This window comes from Neofelis nebulosa, chromosome 16 (assembly GCF_028018385.1).
Source record: "Neofelis nebulosa isolate mNeoNeb1 chromosome 16, mNeoNeb1.pri, whole genome shotgun sequence".
Classification (NCBI taxonomy): Eukaryota; Metazoa; Chordata; class Mammalia; order Carnivora; family Felidae; genus Neofelis; species Neofelis nebulosa.
The window spans coordinates 62,619,259-62,631,760 of NC_080797.1; the positions used below are offsets into that span (position 1 = coordinate 62,619,259).

At 40.0% G+C, this 12,502-nt stretch overlaps 1 long non-coding RNA gene across 1 annotated transcript in view; it reads left to right on the forward strand.

Moving 5' to 3' along the window:
* The window catches only part of LOC131497417 (uncharacterized), a 35,955-nt gene that overhangs the window by 22,206 nt on the left and 1,247 nt on the right, over positions 1-12,502 (forward strand). The window contains exon 2 of the long non-coding RNA XR_009254969.1: positions 10,420-10,538. This is a non-coding gene — a long non-coding RNA (uncharacterized LOC131497417). The remainder of the gene's footprint in view (positions 1-10,419; positions 10,539-12,502) is intronic.

Here is a 12,502-nt window from a genome sequence, read left to right on the forward strand (position 1 = left end):
AATCCATATCCACAACTTTAGAAGCAAATGAGTGTAAGGAGCTGGGAATTTTTTTCTGTTTTGAAAGAGAATAGTGCTGGAAACCTGTAGCCAGCAGTGTGTTGGAACTAACTGGTACTGGCTGCAAGAGCTGATTCTGCACATTTCTTTCAATTCTGCATTCAGTTACTGCAAGTTAGTAGTGTGAAATCAGCCACATTGGGAGTATTTACACCATTGAAATTGGCAACTGCCAGGACTGGCTCTTAGACCTTTACCAGCACATCACTGCCTGTGCTTCACCCCTAAAGCCTCCCCTCCCTGCAACCACCCCCCACAACACACCACGCTGACAAATCACAGAACCTGCAAGCATGCCCCCCGTGTATCTGTGTATGGGTAAACACACAAAGGATCACATTTATCCACTTTCTCGTTCATAACCAGTTTGGATGTCCACAATACTCCTTGCTCTGTCATATTTTTCAGTGTTTTTCTACTAATTGAATCTTGATCCCAGGCAGTGATATCTCTCCCTCCCTCCCTTTCTCTCTCTCTCTCTCTCTCTCTCTCTCTCTCTCTCTCTCTTGAATTCACAATTGTTCTGTCTCTTACATCATGAGATCTTCACCACCTCAGGGACTAAGTAGCCAATTGTGAGAGATTCTGAGGCACTAAAACAGGACAGCAAATTACTTTAACTGCCCATAAGTAAGCAGTAAAGACCATATCAACAATATTGTCCAATATTGCACAATATTGTCCAAATGGAAATTGTGTTAATATTTGGCCAGTGTTTTTTCCAGACGCACGGTTTTCACCAGCGTGCATCCTGTTCCTCCAGCACTTGAAGAAATTTTAGATGAGCATCTTTGTGTCAGATGAAAAGAATCAGTCAGAGAAAAGTCATGTGGCTTGCTCAGGCCAGACCCAGGAACATATGTCACTTCTCAGCCTGTAAGTCTGGAGCTGCAAAATATTACATGGGAGACATGGGGAGGGGACTGACATTTTCATGCCTACTTTATGCAGATACTCCTGTAACAAACAGTTGGAGGAAGCCGTTATTATCCCTAATTTCCAGACAAAAGAATGGAGGCCCAGGGAATTGAAGCAATCCTTTCAAGGATATGTAGCTAATAGATAATAGAATATTTGTTGGTAACTTAACAGATTTAATATATGCATAGTATAACAGAGCTTGCAGGAAAAACAACCCCTGTCCTATTTCTCTCCACCCACCCCCTCCACCCGCCCCCAAGGCAACTCTTTTTAGACTTTTACTATTTCTTCTGGTAGGCACCCAATGGGCTTATTAGTAGAATAATGAGTGTAGTGACTTTGTTTAGTTTGTTTTATGTCTGTATCCTCATTGCCTTAGCACAGTGTAAATATTTGTTGAAAAAAATACCACCATTTCTTGATTTATCAGTTGGCTTTCTGCTATGTAAGATAAGGATCTAGTGTACTAACATTTCCCTTTCACCTACCCAACTGCTTCCCATTAAGGCTTTATTGATATTTTTAGTTTCTCAGCTGGCCACCTTTGTAACTCTTAAGTAATGCACATACTCCTTTATTTCTCTTCCACAACTACAGATAATATCTTTGAACTCCATTGTGAGAGTCTTGGTTTCACTGCAGGTCTGCCTGACTTGAGAATCCATACCGTTTCCACTAAGGCTCTCACACAGACCACTTCTGGGTCAGGGAGTGTCCCTCTGCCTAATTTTGGGAACTATATTTAAAAATAGTAGGCACTGGGTAATGGATTTTGAACTAGAGGCATTCTTGGACCAGCCTATACCAACAGAGAACAGTCTCAAGATGTTGGAGTGAGTTTATCAAACTAAAGTTAAGTGTAGTGCAGAAGCATTAAAAAATGTGCACAGTCCAGAATTCTGATAGCAGGTTATAATTACTGAAATTCTCCTAATGCCTAAGGTGATTTCCTGCCCTCTCTACAAGGCAGGACTTGCATTCTACATTAGGAGTGCTATGGGCTTAAGAAACTGGTAGGTAGGGGCGGCTGGGTGGCTCAGTCGGTTAAATGTCTGACTTCAGCTCAAGTCATGATCTCACGGTTCTTGGGTTTGAGCCTTGCATCCAGCTCTGGCTAACAGCTCAGAGCCTGGAGCCTGCTTTGGTTTCTGTGTTTCCCTCTCTCTCTGCCCCTCCCCCACTTGTGCTCTGTCTCTCTCTCTCTCTCTCTCAAAAATAAATAAAAACATTAAAAAAAAAGAAGAAGAAACTGGTAGGTACTCTGGGTTCTCTATCAGCACAAAATACCTCAGAAATGCCTCCAAGGTATGCTTAGAGCCAAGTTATTTCCTTGGCATGCAGTAAAAAGGAGAGTGGGAGCTGAGCATAGCCCTGGCATAAGCCTGGTGTGGGTTTCATTAGAGAAAGTAATTGACACCGTGGAGCAGAGGCCATGAAAGGAAAACAGACATGGTCTTTGTTTCCCAAGGCCCTCTGGCTGGCATTGCATACACAACACAAACACTGTCCATGTTGGTGCTTGATACGGGCTTTTTGTTTTTGTCCAGTCCCCACCGTCTTCCAGAAGACAGCTTCACTTGTCTTTTATCTGTACTTCCTCATCCCTGGCAACTCCCACTCCTTATTCTTAAAGGTACTTGCTGGCTCTGCATATCTGAGTTAGACAAGGACTTGACCTACACATCTTGAACCTGTCAGGCCTTTGGACTTAGGCAACACCCAGGACAGATGGCAGGAGGGCTCAGTTTGGAGCCCCACAGGCACCTGTTGGTCCTTCTATCTAACGAGAACCCCAAGGACTAGCCCCTGACCTGACCTAGCCCCATCCCTACAGTTCAGCAGGAGCATCCAGCTTTCTGCAGATTGCAGAACTGCCAGTGGAAACCTAACAATGTTTGCTTTAATTCTTTGCCTTATATTTAGAGACAATGCCTGCCTACTAGAAGAATATTGTAGGAAATAGTGGGGGAGCTAAGGTCATGGCAAGATTGTCTGTTCTTGAATAAAGCCACATCATTAGTTAGGATTAGAATCAGTTAGAAGTAACAGAAAAATCTGGAAATAACTTAAATATACAAATCTATTTCTCTCTCATATTTAAGAAGTCCAGAGATAGTCATCTCAGGATTGGTAAGATATGCCATAGTGTCCTTCTTGCATATTGCTTTATCCTGCATGGTTATGGTTCCCAAGGTTATCTCAACATGGCTGCTAGACTTCCAGTCATCGTATCCCTACTATAGCCAACACAAAGGAAGAAGGGCAAAGCAGGGCATACTACTTTCTTATAAGGCTGTTTCCTAGAAACTGCTCATATTGCTCATACCAACTACTGCTTATATCTCATTGGCCAGAACATGGTTACGCATGAAGACTGCATCTAACTGCAAGAAGACTGATCCTTGCTGTTTTTATTCCAGGCAGCCATGTGCCCAGGTAATAATCAGGGATTTTATTACTAAGTCCAAGGAAAATGGAAATTGAAGGACAACCAGCTGTCTCTACTCCCTGATGAAGCTGATCAATAAGAAACTCATTGCCTCAATTCAGGCCACTCTTATTTGAGAGCCAACTTCCAAGCCATAAAGATAGAGCATTCTCTCAGGTTGAACCCACTGACCTCTCAGGTCAGGTCAGACCGACTCCATTTGAAAGATAGGGATAATTAGTTTCTCAATGTATCCTGGCTAAGAGGGCCTACTATCTAAAGATAACCTTTGTCCCTGCCATGGCGAAGAAGAATAGACTTAGACCTGTTCTACCAAATAGCCATGCCAATGAAGGAGGCAGCGGGAAACCCACCAGCTCTATAATAGATGTGTACCCAAGGGCATTGGACCTTGCATCTACCTTCAGTGACTAACATGGTTGGTCAAGGTATGCCTCTGGATCACAGAGCACTGAGAATTCATGCCATGACAGATGGAGGAGTAGAGAGCTTTACTGAACAAAACCTTGTGAATCATGGGGCACTGTTGGTCCAGGTAAAGTCACACATATAGAAGTATATGGATAGTGTAACAGGAAGTCTTAGAGAAGGCCTCAATGATCCCTCCCTCTTGGTATCCATACCTGTGTGTAATCACTTCTCCTTGCATGTGGGCAGGACTCACTGCCTCATTTCCAACAAATAGAATATTCAAAAGCTATAAGATGTCACTGCTGAGATTAGGTTACAAAAAGACAGTGGCTTCTGTCTTGCTCTCCCTCTGTTGCCATCTTGCCCACTTACTCAGGAAATCCAGCTGCCATGGGGAGACCCATATGGCAATAAACTACTGTCTCCAGCCAACAGCCAGAGATGATGGAGGTCTGCCAACAGCCACCTGAGTGAACTTGGAAATGGATCCTTCTCCAGTCAAGCCTTGAGATGACTGCAGCCCCCATCAATAGCTTGACCACAATTTTGTGAAGAATCCTGAACCAGAGTTACCCAGCTAAGCTGCTCCCAGATTCTTGCCCCACAGAAACTGTGAGATCATAAATGTTTATTGCTATCAACTGCTAAGTCTTGGGGTGATTTTCTACACAGCAATAAATAACCAATATAGGTTGTTTACATCTTCTTAAGAAATTCTGTCTTAAGAAATTCTGCTAGTTTAATCCCATGCTCAACTTTTAAAACTTGTTGCTATATCAGTCTTGAAGGGCCAAGTTCAGGCCATGCAAGAATGTGAACACAGAGCTGACATTAGAGAAGTATCTCTACAGGCAGGATGAGTGTCACAAAGAAATACTATAAATCACTTTCTTTATCTTAAAAAAATGTGTGGGAACGCCTTTCCTCAACAGATGACATGCCTCCACTTATAAAAGCAGAAATCTTGTTCCTTCTCAAACATGCTGAAAAGACATTTCCTCATTGGTTGTATTGCATATTTGCAATCTCCTCTCCTTCTCTCGTCCCTGATTCAAGGTCAGGCATCTGTTGTTTGCTTTGTTCTCTGTGAGTGAAGCAGTGCGTGGATTGGCATTCAGGTGCAACCTTTTATTCCTAGAATAATGCTCTTCTTTGCTAAGCATATGGCCAGGTTTCCATCAGTACTGACCCCAACATGTATTTTCTCATGTAATAATTATTACAGATGAAAACTCTCTTCTCCCACAGCATGAATCTGCAGTGATGAATAGAATAAAGTGTCATGGAGCATCTTCCCATTACTATATGTAGCACATGTATGCCAAAGGCTGTTTTGTACATAGAACATCAGCTGTTTCCTTCCTATGTCTAGGGAAGTATCTTCCAGGATGCACACATAATAGTAATTGCCCTTTTACATGGTACGCTGTTGAATTTTTGCAACGGCCTAGAGCATCACTAGATAAAGGACTTCTGTTTGCTTTCTCTTCAAGCATAAAATGTGTCATTAGCTCTGTAATTGGATTTATACCTTTTTGGCAATAGAATGATTTATAGCCTTGTTTTGCTGCAGAAATGTAGATTTCAATCATGTTGCTATAGTTATGATATTTTCTGTCTGCCTTTAGAAACAAAATTCATCAATTTGGAAAGCATTATTTTGCTCTTATTCTAGAAAAAATATTATTTCTTTACTGAGGGGTCACCGTGTTTTGTTCAAAAAAGCCAGTAAAAAGTCACGGGTGGCTTTATGCTTATATATGAACAAGTTCATAATAATACATTGAGGAATAGAGATGAATAAATTGCTAGCCCAGTAACATCCAATTTTCAGGTACTCACTATCCCTCTTAGAATTTGGCTGCTATTTTTTTGCACACTTGTGCAAAATAATCACATTTTCAGGTGTTTATCCTATAACATACAGAATCATACTTTATATTTTCACTAGAGTCCTGTTCACTATTTATAATGCTATTTTTACTTGTGGTAGTCACATTACTATATTTGTGGTTTTTAAAAAAACTTTAATAACAGGGGCACCTGGGTGGCTCAGTGGTTAAGCGTCCGACTTTGGCTCAGGTCGTGGTCTCATGGTTTGCGGGTTTGAGCCCCGTGTCGGGCTCTGTGCTGACAGCTCAGAGCCTGGAGCCTGCTTTGGGTTCTGTGTCTCCCTCTCTCTCTGCCCCTCCCCCATTCACACTCTGTCTCTCTCTCCTTCAAAAATAAATAAACATTAAAAAAATAAAAAAAAAACAATTAAAAAAACCAAACTTTAATAACAGGTTAAGATATAATTCACATAAAATTTGCCCTTTGAAAGTGTGTAACTCAGTGGTTTTCAGAATATTCATGGAGTTGTGCGACCATCACTATTATCAAATTTTAGGACATTTTTGTCACCCCAAAAGGAAACCCTCTACCCATTATTAATCACTCCCTATTTCCCCTTTCCCTCCAGCCCCTGAAAACCATTGATCTACTTTCTGTCTCTATGGATTTGCTTATTCTGGACATTTGCAATAAACGTAATCACACAATATGTGGTCTTTTGTGTGACTTCTTTCACTTGGCATGATGTTTTCAAGATGCATCCATGCTGTAACATGTATCATTTTTCTCCATCCCCTTCTATGGCCAAATATTATTCCATTATATGGATATGACACATTTTGCTTATCCCTTCATCAGTTTGTGGACAATTAGATTGTTTCTACTTTTTTTAGCTATCACGAATAATACTGCTATGGACATTCATGTAAAAGTTTTTGTGTGGACATGTGTTTTTATTTCTCTTCGGTATATACCTATGAGACAAATTGCTGGGTCTTATAGTAATTTTATGTTTAACGATCTGAGAAGCTTCTAAAGTCACTGTGCCATTTTACGATCAGCAGTGTACGAGGATTGTAATTTTTCTGTGTATTCATCATCATTTGTTATTGTCTGTCATTTCTATTTTAGCCATCCTAGTGGGCGTAAAGTGGCATCTCATTGTGGATATTTGGTTAACAGCTTTATTGAGATATAATCTACCTCCATACAATTCACCCATTTATTATTTTTTTAATGTTTATTTATTTTGAGAGAGAGAGAGAGGCAGAGGGTGGGGCAGGGAAAGAGGGAGAGAGAGAATCCCAAGCAGGCTCTGCACTGTCAGCACAGAGCCTGATACGGGACTGGACCTCATGAACCGTGAGATCATGACTTGAGCTGAAATCAAGAGTTGGATGCTTACCTGACTGAGCCATCCAGGTGCCCCCAAAATCAAATCTATTTTTTTTTCAACGTTTTTTATTTATTTTTGGGACAGAGAGAGACAGAGCATGAACGGGGGAGGGGCAGAGAGAGAGGGAGACACAGAATCGGAAACAGGCTCCAGGCTCCGAGCCATCAGCCCAGAGCCTGACGCGGGGCTCAAACTCACGGACCGCGAGATCGTGACCTGGCTGAAGTCGGACGCTTAACCGACTGCGCCACCCAGGCGCCCCAATCAAATCTATTTTTAAAAGTTTACAATAAAGTGATTTTGATACATTCACAGTTGTGCAAACATCACCCAATCAGTTTTAGAACACTTTCATCATCCTCAAAAGAAACTCCATTCCCTTTAGCAATCTCATCGTGGTCTTTATTTGCATTTCCCTACTGAACAATGTTGGACATCTTTTCATGTGCTTTTGGTACATCGTCTTTGGGAAAACATCTGCTTAAATCTTGCCCATTTTCAACTGAGTTGTTTTTCTTTTTATTGTTGAGTTCTAAGATTCTTTATATGTTCTAAATACAAATTCCTTATCAGATACATGATTTGCACATAGTTTCTCCCATTCTGTGGGCTTTCCTTCTATTTCCCTGGTAGTGTCCTTTGAAGCACAAAAGTTTTAAATTTTTTTAAGAAGATTTTATTTTTAAGTAATCTCTACACCCAATGTAGGGCTCGAACTTAAGAGATCAAGAGTCACATGCTCCAACAACTGAGGCTGCTAGGCCCCCCCAAAAGTTTTAATTTTGAAGAAGTGTAATTTACCTACTTTTTTCTCTGTCATCTCAAGTATAAGCTTCTGGTGTCATATGTAAGACCACATTGCCCAATCCAAAATTACAAAGATGTACTGCTATGTTTTCTTCTAAGAATTTTACAGTTTTAGCTCCTATATTTAGGTTTATGATCCATTTTGAGTTAATTTTTTACATACAGTGTGAGATAGGAATTTAAATTCATTCATTTGTATATGGACATCTTGTTGTGTGGGCAGCATTTGTTGAAAAAACTATTTTTTCTTCCCCGAATGGTGTTGGCACCCTTGCCAGAAACCAACTGACCAAAAACGGGAAGATTTATTTCTGGCCATTCAATTCCATTCCATTGATTTATATATGTCCATTCTTATGCAATTACCACACTGTTTTGATGATGATAGCTTTTTACTAGGTTTTGAAATTAGGAAGTATGAGTCCTCCAACTTTGTTCTTCTTTTTCAAGATTATTTTTTTGGCTATTCCAAGTCCCTTGAATTTCCATGAAACATTAAGATCAACTTATCAATTTCTGCAGGAGAGAACACTGGTATTTTGATAGGAATTTCACTGAATCTGTGTAGCAATTTGGAGTATTGTCATCTTAACAATTTTAACTCATGAGCATGGGATGTCTTTCCAGTTTTTTAGATATTCTTTCATTTCTTTCAAAGATGTCTTGTAGTTTTTGGAGTACAAGACTTACACTTCTTTTGTTAAATTGATTCCTAAGAGTTTTAATTTTTTTGATGCCATTGTAAATGGAGTTGTTTTCCTAATTTCACTTTCAGATTGTTCATTGCTACTTTATAGAAATACAGTTGATTGTTTTTTATTTTATTTATTTTGAGTGTGCACGCAGGCAGGAGAGAGGGGCAGAGGGGGAGAGAGAGAATCTTGAGTAGGCTCTATGTTCAACCCAGGGATCATGACCTGAGCTGGAATCAAGAGTTGGACACTTAATGGACTGAGCCATCCAGGGGTGCCAAAAGACAGGTGATTTCTGCATGCTGATCATGTGTCCTCCAACCTTGCTGAACTTGTTTATTAGTTCTAATAGTTATTAGTGGAGTCCTTGGGATTTTCTGTATATAAGATCAGATTCCATCACCTGAAAATATAGTTTTACTTCTTCCTTTCCTATCTGAATGCTTTTCATTTACTTTTTCCTGTCTGATAGTCCCAAATGGAACATCTGTACAATGTTGAACAGAAGTAGTAAAAGCAGAAATCCTTGGTTTATTCCTGGTTTTAAGGAAAGTTTTCAGTCTCTTACCATTATGTGTGGACTGTATTAATATTTTAATGAACTACTTTTGAGCCACTAGTTCTTTTTTTAAAACTTTTGGAAATAAGGTGCAATGTGATAGTGGCAATGAAAATGAAAATTTAATCATTGTTCAGTCAGTGTTCTTGGTTGCAAGCAACAGAAATTAACTCTAAGTGATTAAGCACAAAAGAAAATTTACTAAGGCGATATTGCTGGGAATGATGGAGAAGCAGGCTCTGAAAATAGTCAAAACAAGGGGTGTCCCAGCAGCAACCAGAACCACAGCCTAAATATTACCATAAATCAGTCCAGGAAGATATTATGACTATGACTGCTGAGCCATCGAATGACAGAGATTGGACAATGTTCCCCAGAGGCCCTGGACATTGCCCCACTGCTAAAAGTGTAGCCCCTGCAAATGGATGTTTCTGCCACCACTACTGTCAGGCACCAGGCACCACAACCGGTTCCCGATTCTTTGTGTCACTTGCTCTCAATCCAAAGTTGGAGAAAGGAGGGTACAAGTTCACTTCTCCTCTTGTCTCTCTTACCTGTAGACGTTTCCCAGTGGTGAGTGGGTATAGAGCTCCCCTGTTCACAGCTCACCTTTGGAATAAGACTGGGGAAGTTCAAGGTGCAGCAATCTGGTTGGAACGAGGTCTTGTGTTGAAACTGCATTTACAGCATTAACAATTGGTTTTCCTTAGATGTATATTTACTTGGGGTGGCTTTGGGCATATAACGGAGATTATGGAGAGGCTGGTGGTGGCGAACTCCTCCACAATAAGTCACTCTTTGGCATATATAATTCAGACATAGCCAGGTTTAAATCCTGGCTGAGCCACTTAATTTAGTTATGCAGCTTAGGAAAATTACTTGAGTTTTTCGAGTCTCATTTTCTTTGTCTAGGAAATGAAGGCATAATAGTATCTCTTTTACAGGGTCATTGTGGGAGTTAGATGGACAAGGAACATAAAGTGGTTAAGACAGTGTCTTAATAACTGGTTGCTATTGTTCATATTCCTGTGTCAGTCCATTTCTTGGCTACCAGGCTCTTTTCCTTGGAGTCAGCAACAGCCCGTTTTTCACTCTAGCTTTTGAACTATCTCTGGCTCCTAGTCTTTTGTATTTCAGCTCCCAGCCAGTGCCAATGTTGTTGAACTAGAGTATCTGATCTACTCAGAAGCAGCATGGCCTCCTATTGAATTTGGTATTGGACTTCTAGTCTTGGCCATGCTATGGGTTGAAAGCTGTCTGGCTTAGAAATGTCTCTCTGCCCCTTCCACAGTTAGCCATGGCACATGGCACATGGCCATGGCATGAAAGAGGGCAGAAGAATCAGGTGTTACATGCATAGCCTCTGGAGTTCAAGTGCCTAGACTCAAACCCACTCACCTCCATCACTAGGTAAGTATTAACTCTGGAGAAGTTATGTAATCCCTAAGTTTCATATTCTGTAAAACAGGGATAGTAATGTTATTTCATAGAGTTGTGATGACTAAATAAATATGTTTATCAGAACAATACTAGGCCAGGAATAAACTCTGTAGCGCTTGCTTTTATTTTATTTTATTAAATTTTTTAAGTCTGGGATTCAGACCTAAGCACAAAGGAATGAGGACACAAGGCAGGAAAATTGTACCTGGTAACTAAGATGCTGAAGTCAGACTGTGCCCAGCAGAAAAACTGGCTCAGGACAAACAGTGAGTTGGTGATGTTGGTTTCTTGGCAGGAAAGTGAAGGATCAGAGGGTGGTATGTGTGCTCATCCCTGGGGATGCCCTGGAGTACAGAAAAAAATATATAACTTCTATTTATATTTCTTTAAAAAAAATCGGGGCACCTGGGTGGCTCAGTCGGTTAAGCGACCGACTTCGGCTCAGGTCATGATCTCACGGTGCGTGAGTTCGAGCCCCGCATGGGGCTCTGTGCTGACAGCTCGGAGCCTGGAGCCTGCTTCGGATTCTGTCTCTCTCTCTCTCTCTCTCTCTCTCTCTGCCCCTCCACTGCTCATGCTCTGTGTCTCTCTGTCTCTCAATAATAAATAAATGTTAAAAAATTTAAAAAAATAAAATAAAAAATAAAAAAATGAAACCTTTCTGATATCTAATATGTGGATTGATAGTGGCAGACACACTTGTCTGTATGTGAGTTAAGTGTCTTAAATGGTTTAAGTGAAGTCTCCTGAGACGAATTTGTGTGCTGTAGGGTATCATTGTTAGGGCCATTTTTATAAAAACAAAACCCAAACACCCCCAAGACTTTTAAGTAGTAGAATCTTGTGTGTGTGGGGGGGTGTTTTTGTTTTGTTTTGTTTGATTTTTGTTTATTTGTTTTTGTTTTTAGTAAGTTCTATGCCCAAGGCAGGGCTCAAACTCATGACTCTGAGATCAAGAGTCGCATGCTCTACATACTGTGGCCCTAAGTAGTAGAATCTTTATAATATTGTGTAATGAAATAGGGAGAGACCATAAAAATCAATTGTATCAGACAGGTTCATAGGTCATTCTGGGAGTAGAGACCTTAAAAGAATTGCCAACTTAGAGATGAATTACACATTTTTCTCTCTTACAAAAAGACTAGGATTCCAAAATTTCTGACCTTTTCTCTTATGCCAAGTGACCTTCAATACTGTGCTACACAGTAGATATTAAAATTATAAATACATTTAAACAGTATCTTTAAAAAAAAAAAAGGTGTTTAATAGTGAAGGTGAAAATAAATGCTTTTGCAAAGAAACTCTTTTTACTGAGACCATTTTGAAAATGGATGCTTGGAAATCCGTTATTTTATTCCTGAAATTGACAAAACTGTAACATTACCTAAGAAACATTTGTATCTTCATGTTTAAAAAAAATTGGAAGCACAGCCCTCGAATCTATTAATATTCCAGACATAGGTTTATAATACCTTTCAATTGGCTTGCAAGAATAACTCTTTGACATCAGTAAATGTATTGGCTGAATTTCAATAAAACTTCACATAATTGGTGGATGGAAATGAATATTAGGATTTAGTAATGTAGTTTTAGTGCATTTTAATACTATATTACTTTGTATCATTTTCAGCTATGACAATTAATAAAACCTATTTCCAAAATAAACTGAACTTAGAAATATATTTGTGAATCTCTGAGTCACAAATTATTAAACCAACATTAAAACAAAAACAGTGAAATCTGGGGCACCTGGGTGGCTCAGTCGGTTAATCATCTGACTCTTGGTTTCGGCTCAGGTCATGGTCTCACTGTTTGTGAGTTTGAGCCCCACATTAGGCTCTATACCGACAGTGTGGAGCCTGCTTGGGATTCTCTCTCTCTCTGCCCCTCCTGCACTCTCTCTCAAAAATAAATAAATAAAGTTTTAAAAAACA